Below are 16,059 nucleotides of genomic sequence, written 5' to 3' on the forward strand. Positions count from 1 at the left end.
AATCAGGTTCATTAACCACTGAGCCACGAAGGGTCTCCTGGCCTGTAGTGTTTCTGTAGAGAAATAAGCTGATGACCTTATGGGGGTTCCCTTATAATTAATCTTTGTTTTTTCTCTTGTTGCCTTTGGACTTCTCTCTCTCTTTTTAGGGCCACACCTGTGGCCTATAGAGGTTCCCAGGCTAGGGGTTGAACTGGAGCTGTATCTGCTGGCCTACACCCCAGCGACATGGGATCCTTAACCCGCTGAGCAAGGCCAGGGGTCGAACCTGTGTCCTCATGGATGCTAGTCAGATTTGTTTCTGCTGAGCCAGGATGGGAACTCTTAGACTCCTCTTTACTACAGCACAGCTCACAGCAGTGCTGGATCCTTAACCCACTGAGTGAGGCCAGGGCTTGGACCCACAACCTCATGCTTCCTAGTCAGATTCGTTAACCACTGAGCCATGACGGGAACTCCAGCTTTCATGTTCTTCCATTTTGTTTTCTGTCTGCTGTCCTGATTGGGTGATTTCCATTATTCTGTCTTCCAAGTCACTAATTCGTTCTTCTGCAGTATTCATTCTGCTCTTCAGTGCCTTTAACTGAGTTTGAGTCTCTACAAATTAATTTTATAATTTTTCTTGGCTCTTCCTTATATTTTCTAGTTCTTTTCTACAGTAATCTGCATTACTGTTCATATCTGCTTTTAATTCCTTCATTTTTGCTCTTAATTACTTAAGTATTTTCACTTTCTCCTTTTTGAACTTTGTGTCTGTTAGACCACAGACGTCTATTTCATTGTTTGCTCCTTCAGATGAATTCTGTTGTTCTTTTAACTGGGAATAATTCCTGAGCTTCTTCATTTTGCTTATATTTTTCCTATTCACTGGAGCCTGAGTCTCAGTGCCCAGCCCCCATCTGAGTGTTTCAGGCTGTGGTGTCTGGGACCTGTACGCCTCTCTCTCTACTTTGCCCTCCTCAGTCCAGCTTCTGCACTTTTCTCCAAGACTTTGAGGTCCATCTGTTTCAGCTGATTTCCCCATCAGTTAGGTGGCTTCCCAGGCTGTGGGTTCCTTTCCTGTTTCACAGCTCCCTCTCAGGATTGTGGGTCTCATCTTGATTCCTTTTCTCTATTTTTTTCCTTTCGTTCTACCCAGTCATGTGGACTTGCTCTTTTTGGATGTTTAAGGTCTTCTTCCAGCGTTCAGTAGATGTTTTGTGTGAATCGTTCTACATGTAGATGGGGTTTTTTTTTTTGATGTGTTTGTGGTAGAAGGTGAACACCACATCTTACTCCTCCACCATTTTGATTCCTCTCCATGGTGGCCATTTTGACTGGTGTGAAGTGGTACCTCATTGTAGTTTTGATTTCCATTTCTCTAATAGTTAGCAATGTTGAGCATCTTTTCATGTGCCTACTAGCCATCCCCATGTCTTCTTTGTAGAAATGTCTGTTTAGGTCTTCTGCCCATTTTTTGATTGGGTTGTTTGTTTTTTTGTTGTTGAGTTGTATGAGTTATTTGTATATTTTGGAGATTAAGCCCTTGTTTCTTGCATCATTTGCAACTGTTTTCTCCCATTCTATAGGCTTTCTCTTTTTTTATGGTTTCCTTTGTTGTGCAAAAGCTTATAAATTTGATTAGGTCCCATTTGTTAAGAAGCTTCCTATTCTAAAGTGCATTAGGTGAGAAAAATCCAACTATTTTTGTGAAACACCTGTCTTTTCCTGTATTAATTGCACCCAAACTACTAAATATAGAAATCAAAGACCAAGAAAATACTTTCCCCATTCTCTAGCAGCAGCAGCAGCAGCAGCAGCAGCAGCAGCAGCAGCAAACACCATTGACAAAAAAAAAGTTTGTAATTAAACTCTTAGCATAGCAGCAGAGATTTGAGCACATGTGTATTCAGTTGGCATCTTAGAAATGGAAACTGCTTCATAAGACCATCTTGTTTATTCTGCTGTCCTGAGGTAAATTTTGTAATAATTTAGAGAATTTATTGCTTATTCTTTTCCAATCCTCACTTAGCATACCATAAAAAAATTTCCCCATTACCAACCAGAATATATTTTAGTCTTATAAAGTCATATTTATTATTTTTTCTAATTTAAAAACAATGCACATCTTCTGCCTTACCTTTTTTTGTGTGCGTCTTTTTAGGGCCACACCCGTGGCACATTGGGGCTCCCTGGCCAGGGGTTGAATTGGAGCTGCAGCTGCCAGCCCATGCCACATGGGGTCTGAGCCACATCTGCTACCCACACCACAGCTCACTACAGTGCCGGATCTTTAACCCACTGAGCAAGGCCAGGGGGTGAACCCATGTCCTTATGGATCCTAGTCAGGTTCATTAACCACTGAGCCATGATGGGAACTCCTTTCTGCCTTCCTTTTAACTGATTTCCTTCAGTTTGATTTTCTCTAGGTAGAAAAAAAAGCATTAAAAAAGGCATAAATCATTAAAAGAAATTTACCTTGTAATGATCCTGTAGTGCAGAAGCATCTGAAGGTGGGAAGGGAATATATCCATGGGAACCATATCTGAAAGAACCAGTATTCACAAAATTTCAGTAAATTTGTTGGTAAATGTTGTTCACTAACACTCAGTGAAACAGTGTTAGGGATTGGGTACTTTAGTTACTTACTCTGTTAGGGAATCCTAGCCTTTGAAGGTTCTGAAAGCGTCCTATATCTTTTAGAGGTAAAGGCATCCACTAGGGGTAGAGAAGATGTCATATACCTAGGGCTTTCTTTTATTCTGATGTGGGATGTGCTTGATGTTTTATGATCAGGGGTTTAGTGTTTACAGATAACTTCCACATCATGATTCTGCTTGAGCTTTATTAGACCATGATACCACCTCTCCCCCATCCCTTTTTAAAAAAACAGATCAGAAAGAAATTTTAGCAGAAAGAAATTGACTTATTTAAGGTACTTAAGCCCATCAAGTGCCAATTTGAGATTTGAACCTATTTGGGATTCTAGTCCATAGCTTCTTTATTTACACTGTGTTGCCTCTGAAAGGAATTTTTCAGTAGTGTATGTCTTTGGCTCAGAAAATAAGCCCTTCTTGACAGATTTCAAATTTCAATTGTATAGTTATATTTAAGGAATTTTATTTCTATAGTAAACATGTTTAAAGGACTACATAATAGTTATTGTTCTGCTTCTGAATATGTGATTTCCATTAATGATGAGTACAGATTCAAAGCATGACAATTCAGAAGGCAGATTTTAAACAGCCCTGAGGAGTATGTTGATACTATTGCCCTCTTTTAAGGCATCGTTGGTAGGGACAAAAGAAGTTGAATTCAGCAAGCATTTTTTGAGTTCCTTCTTAAACCAAGAGGCCTTTGGCTGTCCAGTTTTCCCAGTATCACATATTGAAGGGTCTGTCTTTTCTCCATTGTATATTCTTGCCTCCTTTGTCATAGATTAGTTGATTGTAGGTACATGGGTTTAATTCTGGGCTTTCTATCCTGTTCCACTGATTTATATTTCTGTCTTTGTGCCAATACCATACAGATTTGATGACTGTAGCTTTGTAGTATAGTCTTAAGTATGGAAGCCTGAATCCTCCAGCTCCATTTTTCTTCTTCAGGATGTCTTTGCCTATTCTGGGTCTTTTGTGCTTCCAAACAAACTTTAAGATAGTTTGTTCAAGTTCTGTGAAAAATGTCCTTGGTACTTTGATAGGGATTGCACTGAATCTGTAGATTGCCTTGGGTAGTACAGTCATTTTGATAATGTTGATTCTTCCATTCCAAGAGTGTGGTTTATCTTTCCATCTGTTTGTATCGTCTTTGGTTTCCTTCGTCAGTGTCTTATAGTTTTCAGAGTACAGGTCTTTTGTCTCTTTAGGTAGGTTTATTCCTAGGTATTTTATTCTTTTGGATGGGATGGTAAGTGGGATTGTTTCCCTAATTTCTCTTTCTGCTCTTTCGTTGTTAGTGTATAGAAATGCAGTCTATTTCTGTGTATTAATTTTGTATCCTGTGATTTTGCCAAACTCATGGATGAGCTCTAGCAGTTTTCTGGTAGAGTCTTTAGGAGTCTCTAGGTATAGTATCATGTCATCTGCAACTAGTGGTAGTTTTGCTTCTTCCTTTCCAATTTGGATTTCTCTGATTGCTGTGTCTAGGACTTCCAAAACCATGTTGAATAGTAGTGGTGAGAGCAGACATCCTTGTTGTGTTCCTGATCTCAGTGGGAATTCTTTCAGCTTTTTATCATTGAGGATAATGTTAGCTCTGGGTTTATCATATATGGCCTTTATCATGTTGAAGTAGGTTCCCTCTATGCCAACTTTATGAAGGGTTTTTTAATCAGAAATGGGTGTTGGATTTTGTCAAAGGCTTTTTTTGCATCTATTGAGAGGATCACATGGTTTTTATTCTTCAGTTTGTTAATGTGTTCAGTGGTGTGTTGCTCTGATCGATTTGCGGGTATTGAAGAATCCTTGCATCCCTGGGACAAATCCCACTTGATCATGATGATCAATCCTTTTAATGTATCATTGGATGCAGTTTGCTAGTATTTTGTTGAGGATTTTTGCATCAATGTTCATCAGTTAAACTGGCCTGTAATTTTCTTTTCTTGCAGTATCTTTGTCTCGTTTTGGTATACGTGATGGTGGCCTCATAGAATGAGTTTGGAAGTATCCCTTCATCTACAATTTTTTGAAATAGTTTCAGAAGGAGAGCTATTAGCTCTTCTCTAAATGTTGGACCGAGTTCGCCTGTGAAGCCATCTGGTCCTGGACTTTTGTTTGTTGGAGGTTTTTTAATCATAGTTTCAATTTCAGTTCTTGTGATGGGTCCATTCATCTTTTTTTTTTTTTTTTTTTTTGTCTTTTTGCTATTTCTTTGGGCCGCTCCCATGGCATATGGAGGTTCCCAGGCGAGGGGACGAATCAGAGCCGCAGACCCTGGCCTATACCAGAGCCACAGCAACGCGGGATCTGAGCCGCATCGGCAACCTACACCACAGCTCACGGCAACGCCGGATTGTTAACCCACTGAGCAAGGGCAGGGACCGAACCCGCAACCTCATGTTTCCTAGTCAGATTCGTTAACCACTGCACTACGACGGGAACTCCCATTCATCTTTTCTATTTCATCTTGGTTTATTCTTGGAAGATTGTACTTTTCTAAGAATTTGTCCATTTCTTCTAGGTTTTCCATTTTATTGGCATATAGTTGCATATTGTAGTCTCTCTCTCTCTCTCATTTTTGTTTGGTCTTTTTTTTGCCTTTTCTTGAGCTGCTCCTGCTGCATATGGAGGTTCCCAGGCTAGGGGTCTAATCAGAGCTGTAGCCACCAGCCTATGCCAGAGCCACAACAATGTGGGATCTGAGCCGCGTCTGTGACCCACACCACAGCTCATGGCAACACCAGATCATTAACCCACTGAGCAAGGCCAGGAATCGAACCTGCAACCTCATGGTTCCTAGTTGGATTCGTTAACCACTGTGTCATGATGGGAACTTTGCATATTGTAGTCTTTTATGATCCTTTGTATTTCTGTGATGTCCATTTTTACTTCTCCATTTTCATTTCTAATTTTATTGATTTGAGTCCTCTCTTTTTTTCTTGGTAAATCTGGCTAAGGGTTTATCAATTTTGTTGATCTTTTCGAAGAACCGGCTTTTCGTTTCATTGATCTTTTCTATGGTTTTCTCTGTTTCTATTTTATTTTATTTTATTTTGTCTTTTTGCTATTTCTTGGGCCGCTCCCGCGGCATATGGAGGTTCCCAGGCTAGGGGTAGAATCGGAGCTGTAGCCACCAGCCTACGCCAGAGCCACAGCAACGCGGGATCCGAGCCACGTCTGCAACCTACACCACAGCTCACAGCAACGCCAGATCGTTAACCCACTGAGCAAGGGCAGGGACCGAACCCGCAACCTCATGGTTCCTAGTCGGATTCGTTAACCACTGCACCACAACGGGAACTCCTGTTTCTATTTTATTGATTTCTGCTCTGATCTTTATGATTTCTTTCCTTCTACTAACTTTAGGTCTTATCTGTTCTCTCTCTAGCTGCTTTAGATGTAAAGTTAGGTTTTTTTTTTTGGTCTTTTTGTCTTTTCTAGGGCCACAGCCGTGGCATATGGAGGTTCCCAGGCTAGGGGTCTAATTGGAGCTACAGCTGCTGGCCTATGCCGGAGCCACAGCCAATGCAGGATATGAGCCATGTCTGCGACCTATGCCACAGCTCACAGCAAGCCTGGATCTTTAACCTGCTGAGCAAGGCCAGGGATCGAACCCACAACCTTATGGTTCTCAGTTGGTGGTTCTTAGTCAGATTCATTTCTGCTGTGCCATAGGGGAGCTCCAAGTTAGGTTATTTGAGCTTTTTCTTGTTTCCTGAGGTGGGCTTGTATTGCTACAAACTTTCTTCTTAGAACGGCTTTTGCCGCATTCCATGGGTTTTGGAGTGTCGTATCTTTGTTGTCATTTGCTTCTAGGTATTTTTTAATTTCCTCTTTGATTTCTTCAGTGATCCCTTGGTTGTTTAGTAGCATGTTGTTTAGTCTCCACGTGTTTGTGTTTTTTGCAGTTTTTTTTTTTTTTTCTTGTCGTTGATTTCCCTTCGTATAGCGTTGTGGTTGGAAAAGATGCTTGACGTGATTTCAGTTTTCTTAAAGTTACCGAGGTTGGATTTGCAGCCCAGGAGGTGACCAGTCTTAGGGAGTGTTGCATGTGCACTTGAGAAGAATGTGTATTCTGTTGCTTTTGGATGGAATGTCCTATAAATCTCTATTAAGTCCACCTGGTTTAATGCTTCTTCATTCAGGGCCTGTGTTTCCTTATTGATTTTCTGCCTGGGTGATCTGTCCATTGCTGTAAGTGGGGTGTTCAAGTCCCCCGCTATTATTGTGTTACTGTCAGTTTGTCCTTTTAAGGTTGTTAGCAGTTGCCTTATATGTTGTGGTGAACCAGCGTTGGGTGCGTGGATATGTAAAATTGCTACATCTTCTTCTTGGATTGATCCTTTGATCATTATGTAATGACCTTCTTTGTCCCTTAAAATATTCTTCAGTTTAAAGCCTATTTGGTCTGTTGTGGGTATTGCTACTCCAGCTTTCTTTTGATCCCCGTTTGCATGGAATATTTTCTTCCATCCTCTCACTTTCGATTTGTATGTGTCCCTAGAAGTGAAGTGGGTCTCTTGAAGACACCATGTAGATGGGTCTTGTTTTTGTATCCATTCAGCCAGTCTGTGTCTTTTGGTTGAGGCGTTTAGTCCATTAGCATTTAAGGTAATTATTGATATGTATGTTCTTCTTGCCATTTTATGAACTGTTTTGGATTTGTTTTTGCAGCTCTTTTTTCTTCCCTTCTTCTCTTGTTCTCTCCTCTTCTGGTTTGAGGACTATCTTTAGTGATGTATTTGAGTTGATTTTTCTTTGTTTGTGTATCAGCTGTAGATTTTTGGTTTGCAGTTATTCTGAAGTTTTGATATAGGAGTCTATATATATATGTATATATATACATATATAGATACACACACCCACGAGATTGTTTTAAGTTGTTGGTCTCTTAATTGCAAGTGCATCTCTAGTATCCTGCATTCGTACCCTCCTCTTCTCATAATTTCTGATTTTGGTAGCATATATGTTCATTGATGATTTCCTACATTTTCTGTATATATACCTTTACTGGTGAGCCTTGTCATTTGTGGAATTTTTGTTTCTGGTTGTAGCCTTTTCTTTTCTGCCTAGAGAAGTTCCTTTGGTATTTGTTGTAAGGCTGGTTTAGTGTTGCTGAATTCTCTCAGCTTTTGCTTACCTGTGAAGCTTTTGATTTCTCCTTCAAATCTGAATGAGAGCCTTGCTGGGTAAAGTAATCTTGGTTGGATGTTTTTTTCCTTTCATCACGTTAAGTATATCATGCCACTCCCTTCTGGCCTGCAGAGTTTCTGCTGAAAAATCTGCCTGTGACCTTATTGGGGTTCCCTTGTATGTTATTTGTTTCTTTTCCCTAGCTGCCTTCAAGGTTTTCTCTGTCTTTAATTCTGGTCAGTTTGAGTAGTATGTGCCGTGGTGTATTCCTCCTTGGGTTTATTTTATATGGTACTCATTGTGCTTCCTGGATTTGAGTGAGTGATTCCTTTCCCATGTTAGGGATGTTTTCAGCTATTATCCCTTTGAATATTTTTTCTGTCCCCTTCTCTCTCTCTTCTCCTTCTGGCACCTCTATAATATGGATGTTGGTGCGTTTAACATTGTCACAGATTTCTCTGAGACTCTCTTCATTTATTTTTAATCTTTTTTCTCTTTTCTGTTATGCATCAGTGATTTCTACTAGTCTCTCCTCCACCTTGCTTATTCATTCTTCTGCCTCTTATATTCTGCTGTTGGCTGTTTCTAATGAATTTTTTATTTCCATGATTGCATTTTGCATCTCTTCTTGTTTAAGTTTTATATCTTGTATTTCTTTGCTCAGAGTTTCCTGTAAATTATCCATCTTTGCCTCCATTTATTTCCAGTGTCTTGCATCATCTTCAGCATCAACAGTCTAAAGTCTTTTTCCTGGAGGCCGAGAATGTCCTGATCACTTAGCTGTTTTTCTGGGGTTTTTTCTTTCTCCCTCATCTGAGTTGTAGTTCTCTGTCTTTTCATTTTTATAGGTTTTTGGTGCGGTGACCATATTGCAGACAATAAAGTTGTAGCCTCTCTTACTTCTGATGTCTACCCCCCCTTGTGGCTGAATTTGGTACGGGTGCTTACTCTAGGCTTCCTGATGGGAGGGACTGGTGCCTGCCCACTGGTAGGTGGAGCTGATTCCTATTCCACCTGTGGATGGGGCTTTGTCTCTGGGTGAGATTAGAGGCAGCTGTGTGCCTGGGGGGTCTTTAGGCAGCCTGTTTCCTGATGGGTTTGGCAGTGATCCCACCTGGATTATTGTTTGGCCTGGGGCTTCTCAGTGCTGATGGATGGGGCCAGATTTTCCCAAAATGGCCACCTCCCAAGAAATGCATGCTGATGACTGTTCCCAAGAGCTTTGCATCCAATGCTCTTCCCACACAAAAAGCCAGGAGGTCTTTTAAGAACTGCACTCAGGTTTGACCCAGATTCCTATGGAGACTTTGCTTTGCCCTGGGACCCAGTGCATGTGGAAGTCTGTGTGCACCTTTCAAGAATGTGGTCTCCATTTCCCCCAGTCCTGTGGAGCTCCTGTGCACAAGCCCCCTGGCCTTCAGGGCCAGATGCTCTGGGGGCTCTTTCTCCCAGTGCCAGATCCCCAGGCATGGGGATTTGACGTGGGGCTCAGATCTCTCACTCCTGTGGGTGAGTCTCTGTGATACAGTTACTTTCCAGTTCTTTGGGCTCCCAACCCAGAAGGTGTGGGCTTGCTTATATGGTCTAGTCACCCCTCCTACCTCTTGATGTGGCCTCTTCTTTGTCTTCTGGAGTAGGATCTTTTTGAAAGTTTCCAGTCCGTTTGGTTGAAGGTTGCTTGGCATTTGGTTGTATTTTTGATGTTTTTATGGGAGGAGTTGAGCTCCAGTCCTTCTATTCCACCATCTTAATCCTGTCTCCTAACACCGGATCCTTAACCCACTGAGTGGGGCCAGGGATTGAATCTGCATTCTCATGGATACTAGTGGGTTTTGCTACCACTGAGCCACAATTGGAACTCCCTGAATTTTAATTTTTAATAGTTTGTGTTATGAAACTTTCTTGGGAGTTCACTGAGGATGTGGGTTCGATTTGTGGCCTCACTTAGTAGGTTAAAGATCTGGCATTGCTCTAAGCTGCAGTATCTATATATACATAACTTACATCACAGCCCTTCTATAATTCATAAAATTTTAGGAGTTCTCTTGAGGTGCAACAGATTAAGGATCCTTTGTTGTCACTGTAGTGACTTGGGTTACTGCTGTGGTGCAGGTTCAATCCCTGGCCCAGGAACTTCCTTATGCCATGGGTGTTGCCAAAAAGTTTTTTTTAGAATTGTAGGGGATGTTAGAAATAACATGACTTAAGGCTCCTGAGCTAAGTAAGGCCAGTGAAATAGCTAATGTTCATTAAGTATCTACTGTTTGCCCAGCACTTCCATGTTATGGTTCAAATTTGCTTTTTTAGCCTCATCTTCTAACCTGCTTGTACTTTACACTTTAGTCAAACTGAACTTTCTCCAAGTCCTTTGTCTGGATTTAATTATACTGGTGCTGCCATGTGCCAGTACTATTTGCCACGTATTAAACACTTCTTGTTATTTGACACATTATGTCTTTGTTTATATTATTCTTTCTACTTGGGGTACTTTCCACCCCATCCCCACTCTGTCTTTATCTCTCAGATTCTTTCCTCTCTGTTAAGGCTCCTGTCATATATTATTATCTTTTTCAATCTTTTTCTAGACCCTTGACCATGCCCCTGTCTTTCTCCAACTAGATAGATTTTAAGTTCTATGATACTTTGTATCATAATAGTGGTATATTTATTATATCCTCTTCTATTAGATTAATGCCCTTCCAACTTTTGACTATGACCTACAGTAAGAAATATGTTTTGAGAAGTTCCTGTCATGGCTCAGTGGTTAGTGAACCCGACTAGCATCCATGAGGACATGGGTTTGATCCCTGGCTTCACTCAGTGCTTTAAGGATCTAGTGTTGCCATGAGCTGTGGTGTAGGTTGCAGATGTGGCTCGGATCTCAGGTTGCTGTGCCTCTGGTGTAGGCTGGTGCCTGTAGCTCCAATTGGACCCCTAGCCTAGGAACCTCCATATGCTGTGAGTGCTGCCCTAAAAAGACAAAATATGTTTGAAATTATTATCTCTTATTTGTGTACGTATACACACACTGAAAAAGTTAAAGTTTTTATGATATAGTACTTTCTACAATATACTTTGAGGTTTTCTATTCGTTTCTATTTCTTTAAAAATACTGGTGGCAAATCACTCAATTAACTCTGTGATCCATGGTTTAAAAACTCTGCTTTAGGCTACAAACTTATCCAAGTAGGAATTGTGCCATATTTACAGTTGAGCCTTGAATAATGCAGAGGGTTGGGGTGCCAACCTTTCAGTCAGAAAATCTGTGCTCTGCCATTTCTGCCTCGAAAACAAAGGAATTGATAGTTGACTCAACCAAGGCTGGAAGCTGAAACAATTTGGATGGAATCGGGACTCAACCCTAGTTCTTTTGATTTCACATTCGTGATCTCTAATCAAATACAGACTTTTCCGCAAACTTCAAGTTAAATTACAGAACTCCAAAGTGAAGATATAGGTACTATATTTATTAAGAAAACTAGTGTATAAATGGATCTGGACAGTTCAAACACATGTTGTTCAAGAGTCACATGTATCTTTGTGTTCTTGACATACATAAATCAGTACCAGGCATGTAGAAAGTTTTATGCATGTGTTTGTAGCATTGAATTGGATTTTTTTTTTGTTAACATGATATAAAGCCTGATATTTGGAGACTTTGGGGCTACCATTTCACACTAATACTCATACTGGATTAATTAATTTATTTAAGTTTTTTGCTTTTTAGAGCTGCATCTGTGGCATATGGAATTTGCGAGCTACAGCTGCCGGCCTGCAGCACAGCCACAGCAAAACTGGATCTGAGTCATGTCTACACCACAGCTCACGACAACACTGGATTGTTAACCCACTGAGTGAAGCCAGGGCTTGAACCAGCATTCTCATGGATACTAGTCTGGTTCATTACTGCTGAGCCACAATGGTAACTCCCTCATACTGAATTTATAACAGCTAAACTCTAGATTTTATTTCATATGAACTGAGTTCAAGCTAGATCTTCTCCATCCTGAACTTGTGCTATTGACAGTGAACATAAAGGTGAAAAATTAGTTTCACTTTAAAAAGATTTTACATTTATTTTAATTACATTTCATTGAAAGGAAACATTTTTGCTTGCTCCTGATAGTCCTAAGTTGTAAGGTGGGCTCTCTGTATTTGGCTCATCAGTACAACTTGTCAAGTCTTTTTGTAGCTTGAGGGTTTTTTTTTTGTTTGTTTGTTTGTTTTTTTGTTTTTTTTATGTCTTTATACCCAAGGCATATGGAGGTCGAATTGGAGCTAAAGCCACTGGCCTATGCCACAGCCATAGCAACGCCAGGTCCAAGCTGCGTCTGAGACCTACACCACAGCTCATGGCAATGCCAGATCCTTAACCCACTGAGCAAGGCCAGGGATCAAACCCTCAATCTCATGGTTCCTAGTCAGATTCAATAACCACTGTGCCACAACCAGAACTCCGGAAAAAAATTTTTTTATCCCTTTTTTATTTTTTTTTAATTTTTTATTTTTTGTCTTTTTAGCTATTTCTAGGGCCGCTCCCGCGGCATATGGAGGTTCCCAGGCTAGGGGTTGAATAGGAGCTGTAGCCACCAGCCTACACCAGAGCCACAGCAACGCAGGATCCGAGCCGCATCTGCAACCTACACCACAGCTCACGGCAACGCCGGATCCTTAACCCACTGAACAAGGGCAGGGACCGAACCTGCAACCTCATGGTTCCTAGTCGGATTCGTTAACCACTGCACCACGATGGGAACTCCTTTTATCCTTTTTTTAAAATCACTTTTTAAAAGTATGTTTGATTTATAATGTTGTACCAATTTCTGCTGTACAGCAAAGTAACCCAGTCTTACATACATACACATTCCTTTTCTTATATTATATTCCATCATGGTCTTTCCCAAGAGACTGGATAGAGTTCTCTGTGCTGTACAGTAGGACCTCATTGCTTATCCATTCTATTTTTTTTTTGCCTATTTTGCAAAATTTTTCTTTTTTATGACTTTTCTTTTTTCCATTATAGCTGATTTACAGTGTTGACAGTTTTCTGCTGTACAGCAAGGTGACCCAATCACACATGTACATTCCTTTTTCTCACATTATCATGCTCCATCATAAGTGACTAGACATAGTTCCCAGTGCTACACAGCAGGATCTCATTGCTTATCCATTCCAAAATGCCATAGTTTGCATCTATTAACACCAAATTCCCAGTCGATCCCACTCCCTCCTCCTCCCCCTTGGCAACCACAAGTCTGTTCTCCAAGTCCATGAGTTTCTTTTCTGTGGAAAGGTTCATTTGTGCTGTATATTAGATTCCAGATATAAGCGATTATCATATGGTATTTGTCTTTCTCTTTCTGACTTACTTCACTTAGTATGAGAGCCTCTACTTCTATCCATGTTGCTGCAAAAGGCATTATTTTGTTCTTTTTTATGGCTGAGCAGTATTCCATTGTGTATATATACCACATCGTCTTAATCCAGTCATCTGTTGATGGACATTTAGGTTGTTTCCATGTCTTGGCTGTTGTGAATAGTGCTGCAATGAACACGCGGGTGCGTGTGTCTTTTTCAAGGAAAGTTTTGTCCGGATATGTGCCCAGGAGTGGGATTGCTGGGTCATGTGGTTAGCTTTCTTAGGTACCTCCATACTGTTTTCCATAGTGGTTGTACCAATTTATATTCCCACCAACAGTGCAGGAGGGTTCCCTTTTCCCCACACCCTCTCCAGAATTTGTTATTTGTGGACTTATGAATGATGGCCATTCTGACAGGTGTGAGGTGATAGTAGTTTTGTAGTTTTGATCTGCATTTCTCTCATAATCAGTGATGCTGAGCATTTTTTCAGGTACTTGTTGGCCATCTGTATATCTTTCTTTGGAGAAATGTCTGTTCAGGTCTTTTGCCGGTTTTTCCATTGGGTTGTTGGTTTTTTTGCTGTTGAGTTGTGTAAGTTGTTTGTATATTTTAGAGATTAAGCCCTTGTCGGGTGCGTTGTTTGAAACTATTTTATCCCATTCAGTAAGTTGTCTTTTATTTTTTTAACGGTTTCCTTTGCTGTGCAAAAGCTTGTCAGTTTGATTAGGTCCCATTGGTTTATTTTTGCCTTTATTTCTGTTGCTTTGGGAGACAGACCTGAGAAAACATTTGTAAGGTTGATGTCAGCGACTGTTTTGCCTATGTTCTCTTTTAGGCGTCTGATGGTGTCTTGTCTTACACGTAAGTCTTTAAGCCATTTTGAGTTTATTTTTGTGCATGGTGTGAGGGTATGTTCTAGTCTCACTGATTTACATGTGGCTGTCCAGTTTTTCCAGTCCCATTTGCTGAAAATTTTGACTGTCTTTTTCCCATTTTATATTCTTGCCTCCTTTGTCGAAGATTAATTGACTGTAGGTGTCTGGGTTTATTTCTGGGTTCTCTAGAATAGGAAAAAAATGTATTCCCTAGAGGGAAGTGTCCAGTTTATAAAGGAATAGATTTTGCTCTGTCTTGTTTTGAATGCAAATTATCTGGATAACTTATTGATGGTGCTAGCTTTGCCACCTCTGTGAACCTCACAGTGTTTGGAGTTAGAGTAGGTTCCTGGCCAGATGTGATCTGTGGCCAAGGAGGAAAGACGCTGCTAAGCGGTCTGTGTAGTCTTACTTTTAACTGGTGGGGAGTAGTAAACATATATTAGCATCAAAAAGATCTTTGACTTTCATGTACAGGAGGAAAGGTGGCGTGAAACTTTTCTTGAGTTTTGTCTCTGATGTTCTCTCCACATTCCCTACACTCTAGAAACGCTGGACAACTCACTCTTTTCCAGACAGACCTAAAACTTTCCTACCTTTGCTTGGTTGTTATAATATGACAGGAATGTGATGACTACCTTTCTGTGCCTGGGGAATGCCATCTTAAAAAGCTGAAATGTCATCTCTTTGATGCCATTCCCAGCTTTGCCTGATAATAAGCACTGATTCTTGCTCCCACAGCAGCTTGTAGGTACCAAGCTCTAGTATGGCACTTACCCCTTTAGATCATGTTTAATTGCATGTCTCTGCCTTAGGAGATTGGGCTTCTCAGGAACAAGGAATTTTGTCTTCCTGTTTGTAATCCTAGGCCTAGCACATAGTGAGTGAATCAATAATTGCTTAATTTAGAGTCCAACCTAGTGAAGAGTTTAATTTTGTTTTGTTAATCCTGATAGTATTTTAAAAGGCGGGCTGTAAATCTAATAATATTCGTTGTTAGAAACTTGTGACATTGTGAATATGCTTTTTTTCCCCCTTCACCTTTCTCTTTCTTGAGCCTGTTAGGAAGGTTTACTACCTATGGCTGAGTTTAGATCACTGATTTTTGGGTAGGAGCTGTAGGAGTGCAGTATGAATCCATCTCATCTAGAGTTTCACAGTTATCACAATAGTGATTCACAAAACTTGTAGCAGGTAGTTGGGATGCAGTTTGAACTTACCCCCAAAATACCTCTTTCATTTGATACCTTTGGGGAAGCTGCGTTTTGAATGAGTGACTTTTCCATGTAACTCAAAAGGTTAAACCTTTAAAAACACCAAGAAAATATTTTTTTGGTTGGAATCTTTTCTAAAATATATTATATTCTTGTCTGTGTTGTGGATTCAGTATGTTGATTACATGAGATACATATTCATTATAGAAATGTCAGTAAATATAAAAATGCACACAAAAAAGAAAATAAGGGTGATATTTTTGTTACCCAGACATAACCCCTCTCAGCATACTGGTATATCTTTCCAGTCTTTTATTCTGTTGTAGGCATTTAAAATAAACTTAGGGAGTTCCTGCCGTGGCGCAGCAGAAATGAATCCGACTAGGAATCATGTGGTTGCGGGTTGGTTCCCTGGCCTCACTCAGTGGGCATTGCTGGCTGCTGTGGTGTAGGTTGAAGACGTGACTCGAATCTGGCATTGCTGTGGCTCTGGCGTAGGCCAGCGGCTACAGCTGCGATTAGACCCTTAGCCTGGGAACCTCCATATGCTGTGGGTGTGGCCCTAAAAAGGACAAAAGACAAAATAATAATAATAATAATAAATAAATAAATAAATAAATAAAATAAATTTAGAACTGCACTGTTTATATTGTCATACAGTCTTTTAAATCTGTTATACTATGAACATTTTCTTATGTCTGGAATGTTATTCTTTTAATGACTGTGGTTCCATTAGGTACTATATTAGGCAGTACAATTTAGTTAATCTTCTATTTCTGTAAAGTTCATTGTTAGAGATTATTGTCAGGACAGTAGGGTATTTGTTTCTCTGCTCCCTGG

The 16,059-nt window shown here is 40.3% G+C and overlaps 1 protein-coding gene across 13 annotated transcripts in view; it reads left to right on the forward strand.

Annotated features, from left to right (window-relative positions):
• Positions 1-16,059, forward strand: part of DOCK3 (dedicator of cytokinesis 3) — a 504,996-nt gene that overhangs the window by 8,913 nt on the left and 480,024 nt on the right. The window lies entirely within an intron of this gene.

Source organism: Sus scrofa, chromosome 13 (genome assembly GCF_000003025.6).
Source record: "Sus scrofa isolate TJ Tabasco breed Duroc chromosome 13, Sscrofa11.1, whole genome shotgun sequence".
Lineage (NCBI taxonomy): Eukaryota > Metazoa > Chordata > Mammalia > Artiodactyla > Suidae > Sus > Sus scrofa.